Here is a 5,443-nt window from a genome sequence, read left to right on the forward strand (position 1 = left end):
TTTTCTGCTGATGTTTGGTAATTTTTCATATCAGCATCCTTCTCTAAACAGGAATATATCTGCACAGTATTTTATTTGTAAACAAGAAGTTTCTTTAAACAACAAGACACTTGACTTAAAGGGAAAAATATCTAGGATTCATTTTTTTAAGAGTAATTTATCCCTACTTAAAGACAGATTGCCTTACATGTAACAGCTATGTACAAAAAAGTTATAAAATTGTCCTTGGTTTTATAATGATACATGAAAAACATTAAAATTCTCCAATTGAAAAAGATATACAAGGATTTTTACAGTGTTCTTTTTTTTTTTTTTTTTTTTTTTTTGTTAAACAGTGAGAGCAAAATAACTTACTGGACTATAAAGTAATGAATGAGCATACCATTAGTGGAGAAAGGGGGTATTTTCACAAAACCAGTATTTTTCCCCATCCCATCTCTATTTGATGTCAATCAAAACAAACCATTGGCCATTTAGTTAAAAAAAATGTAATATGCGTATGCACATACACTAGTTAATGCACAATAAAGGAATGGGGAAGGAGAAAAGGAAAGAATAGAGAAAACTATACTATAGTAGTCAGGATGTGATAGAACCAAATTGCAGTTTTCTAATTGAGAATGTCTTCTTGTTCTCAAGGAACAGAATTCTGGAGTAAAGTATCAGGTTCCCTTTTTAGTAGTCACCTCCTGTCTGCTGCTGGAACACATCAATTGTATCTTCAGCCTCCATTTCCAACTGTGCAGGTGTGTCTGTTTCATTGATTGGCTGCCCGTCAAATCAGAATCTGATCTGCCTCATTGACAAACCCTGTCATTCACAACAGGCTTTCATTAGTTTACTAAGTGGTGTATGCCTTTTAATGTTAAACTGCACCACAGAACCATCCTGCCCCCACAACCTTCAAATTAATATGATCATTGTTCTCAGTCTTGACTCCTTCCTTGGGCTTTTTGCCGGCCATGGCGAGTGCCGGAGTCTCCTCAGCAAAAGAGGTACAAGGTCTGCACTGAACAAAGACACAAGCAGCACCAGGAGCAGCAGCAGAAGCTGCACAGTATTTTAACATCCCTCCTTTAACCTTGCAATGCATGGAAATACTCTAATATATGATATCTTGACAGGTTTCCCAAAGGTAATATGATTCTCTCCATTATTTAGCAAGTTCTTATCCTGAAGCATTCTCATCTTTACCGCTTGGCATCAGTTAACCTGAATTTCCAAAGGTTGGTGCCAAGTTTTGGGTCCTCCTGTTTGCAAAAGCATCTTTTTCTCAACTATTCCTGGGGTGGGGAGGGTCCAGGCACTCCAGGCAATACTTCGGAGCAGATGGGCCCTGTGGTGAGTGTCTCCTCCATCCCCACTGTTCATTATTCTCAGATGCTTCCTTGAGCATCATGACTGGGGGCTAAGAACAATCATCTCATCAAAATAATCAAACTAGTGTCCAGACAGGTTTTCATCCAGTTTCTTCTTAAACCACCTTCAAAAAAGTTTTACAGACTAACTCCACCCCCCAATTTTAACCTAAATAAGGAGAGGAAGAATAGGAGATGGCATCAAGAAATGCTCTTGTTACAAGGGGAAAGCATAATTATCTCATATGTTGTAACTTGTGTTTCTTCTGCACTTGCATAAAGCTAATGGGCTGCTCAGGGAGACTTAAAGGCCAACTCTGGACCAGCACACTCCTCTGTTCACAGAAGAGGTGGTGTCACTTCACCGTCTTGACTCATCCCCTCAATCTCCATCCTTCTGTTCTGACCCCTACCCTGCTGCCAGGTAGTGACATACACTGACCTCTTAGGCAGGTATAATTCCTCTAAGATGGAATTATAGGCAGTTCACAGTCAGCATTGTGCTTATTCTTCATGGTATATTCTTACACTGTATTATGTACATTTTTGTAATTGTGTTTTCTCCTCTTAAAAGGTCACCTCCATAAAGGAACATCACCTCCTTAAGGACTATGTTACATTGATCACGGTTTTATGAGGGCCTTACATATAGTAGATGCTCAATGAATAACCGTTCATCTTCCCTTATTGTTGCTTCTTAACAGGGTCATCAGGAGTCCAGCCTGGGGACTGGAGACAAAGCGAAGAGGCTTAGCAAATCTCATTCACAGAAATAACATTCGACAAAATAAGGTGAAAGGACAGTGACCACTGGAATCCTCAAAGCAAGAAAACCCTGAAACAGTCAGGGGAGAGCAAAGAATAGCAGAAGAGAGAGAAATCCTCAGCCAGCTGCCAATTATAAGACGGAAATAGAGAGTAATGGCCTAAGACCAGACATCCAAATACCACCCCAGAGCAGAAAGCAGCTAAAGAATGGACCCTAATGGGCCACCCTCCTCCCCAACTCCTCCCTACATCACAGTTCTCCCCAGGGCTATCAGCCTCTGCCTCCTGACTTTCCTTGTGTCTTGTGGAGACTGCTTTCTTCCCCTTCTCTGTAATCCTTTAGACATGCATTCCTCGACCTTGATAGGGTCTTTCCTTATCCACCATTACTCCCTCCTTTGAAAGATAACCTATCACTGAGAATGGCCTCTTTCTTACCACTGCATCATCACCACTACCTTTGCAGTGGAGACTTAGCTCCATCCTGCCTTTTTGATCCCCCTGCCCACAGGCATTTAAACAGACTTATTCTTGAGGCCCAATCTTTACTGACCAGCTAAGGAACCTAGATTTTAGTCTCTGGCTTGTAAGGAACTTCATGGAAGATCTCAGGCCTTTCCTCACTGCTGGCTGCCATGACAAATAGCTATATTTATTCTTTTCTTGTCTCTATCAGCATTACATCTATTTGGTGTGTTCTGGGGATTAAGCAAAATAAAAATCTATCAAAAAACAAAAAAACAAAAAACTCTACACAACCCTCAGGGTATCTTAAAATGAGAGTCATTTTTGGAAGAACTATAGCCTAAAAGTACGGTGCTCCAGCATCAACCAGTCTTAGATTTGAATCTCAGCTCTTATTCAAAGACTTCCAGCCAGTGGCTGAACCTGCTCTGTTTTCTTATCTGTGAAAGAGGACATTATTACCACCTTCCTCAAAGGATTGCCATGGGCTTTTAACCACTCTGCTCTCTACCTCCATTCACAAAATTGCCCCTGCTTCTCTCTTCACTTCTTTCTGTCAGATTTGAGATCCCTGGTCACATGGAGTGAACCCCACTAGCCTAAGGGAGATACTATACCAGTTCTGTGGTTATTTTTAAATATTTAAGTGTATTCGATTCTTAACTGCAGCCTATTTTCTTTCAGAGTCAATGAAATTTCTTTCGAGAAAGGATCTGTACTAATTTCTATGACTAATATATAGAGTAAGCATTTAAGTTTAAGAAGCCAGTGTTTCCCAAACTGAGGGCTGCTCATACTATGGATGCCTCAGGGGACACAGATATATCCATGAATATTCACAAATATTCAGTATTGCTATTTCAAATGTAGGTATAAATGATATTAATAAAATTTAAGTTTATTTAAAAGCATGACAATTTGTAAAAGTTATCATTGCACACTTTCTTGAAATATTACACTATGTAGGGATTCTAAATTTTTAACATGCTAGAATTAATATTTTATTAAATCTTGACATTGATATTATTAGTAATATTTGATTATTAACAATAATATCCAACATTTATTAAGTATCAGGCACTCTTCTAACAACCTAACACATATGAACTCATTAAATCCTCACAATGACCCTATAATGCAGCACTATTATCATTTCCAATTTATATATTAGGAAACTAAGAACTGGGCAGCATCTTCCCCTGGAGTGGGACCTTCTACAGAGGAAGATGGGGCCTCACAAAAGCCAAGCCCCAACCTCAGCCCCCAGAGTTTCTCCATCAAATGCCTGAGTGAAGCATGTTGTGTTTTATTTTAAAACACCCCATCTAGGAGAGAGGATTAAGATGGCAGAATAGAAGGACTGGAGCTCAACTTCTCTCCTAAAAACAACAAAATTCACAACTAAAAGCTGAGCAATCTCCACCAGAATGGACCAGAAACCTTAAAAAAGATACCCTACTCCAGAAGAAAAAGAGGACACATCAAGAGGAAGGAGGGGCGATTTCTCAATATAAACAACCCCATAACTCCCGGGTGGGAGGCTCCACAGACTGAAAACTAACTGGTTCACAGAGACTCACCTACAGGAGTGAGAGTTCTGAGCTCCACATCAAACCCTCACGTGCTGGGATCTGGAACTGGGAGAAAGAGCCCCTGGAGCATCTGGCATTGAAAGGTCAGTGGGGCTTGTGCGCAGGAGCTCCACAGCACTGGGGGAAACAGAGACCCCATTCTTAAAAGGTGCACACGGACTTTCACGTGCACTGGATCCCAGGGCAGAGCAAGGTCTCCATAGGAATCTGGGTCAAACCTGACTGTAGTTCTTGGAAGTCATTCTGGGAAAACAGGGGTGAATGTGGCTTGTTGTGAGGGAAGGACACTGAAGGCAAAGCTCTCAGGAATATACAGCAGCTGCCTTTCTCTGGAGGTGGCCATTTTTGGAAAACCTGGCCCCATCCATCAGTCATCTCTGAGAAGCTCCAGGGCAAACAATAATCCAGGTGGGATCACAGCCCTGCCCCTCAGTAAGCAGGCTACCTAAAGACCCCTCAGGCACACAGATGCCTCTAATCCCATCCAGAGACTAAGCCCCACCCACCAGGGAGATTAGAATCTGCTCCACCCACCAGTGGGCAGGCATCAGCCCCTCCCATCAGGAAGCCTACAGCAAGCCCCCATATAGACTTCAGCCACAAGGGGGGCAGAGGTAAGAGGCTACAACTCTTGAATCTGTAAAAAGTCACCACACCAAAAACCTATAAAAATGGAAAGACAGAGAACTATAACTCAGATGAGGGTAAAAGGAAAAACTCCAGAAAATCAGCTAAGTGATGAGGAGACTCTCAGCCTCCAGGAAACAGACTTTAGACTGTTAATGCTGAAGATGATGCAAGACATTGGAAATAAACTAGAGGCAAAGATGAATAACTTACAGGAAACACTGACCAAAGAGATACAAGATATAAAACTTAGGAGTTCCCGTCGTGGCGCAGTGGTTAACGAATCCGACTAGGAACCATGAGGTTGCGGGTTCGGTCCCTGCCCTTGCTCAGTGGGTTAATGATCCGGCGTTGCCGTGAGCTGTGGTGTAGGTTGCAGACGCGGCTCGGATCCCACGTTGCTGTGGCTCTGGCGTAGGCCAGTGGCTACAGCTCCGATTGGACCCCTAGCCTGGGAACCTCCATATGCCATGGGAAGCGGCCCTTGAAAAGGCAAAAGGACAAAAAATAAATAAAAAATAAAAAGATATAAAACTTAAACAAGAGGAAACTAGACACAGAGAGGTTAAGCGATTTATCACAGAGCTAGTTAGGGGCGGAGCTGAGATTCAAGCTCAGGCATTCTGGTTCCAG

General features: G+C 42.0%; 1 pseudogene; it reads right to left on the reverse strand.

Annotated features, from left to right (window-relative positions):
- LOC110260710 lies at nt 302–3,994 on the reverse strand (annotated as a pseudogene).

This window comes from Sus scrofa, chromosome 5 (assembly GCF_000003025.6).
Source record: "Sus scrofa isolate TJ Tabasco breed Duroc chromosome 5, Sscrofa11.1, whole genome shotgun sequence".
NCBI classification, from domain to species: domain Eukaryota; kingdom Metazoa; phylum Chordata; class Mammalia; order Artiodactyla; family Suidae; genus Sus; species Sus scrofa.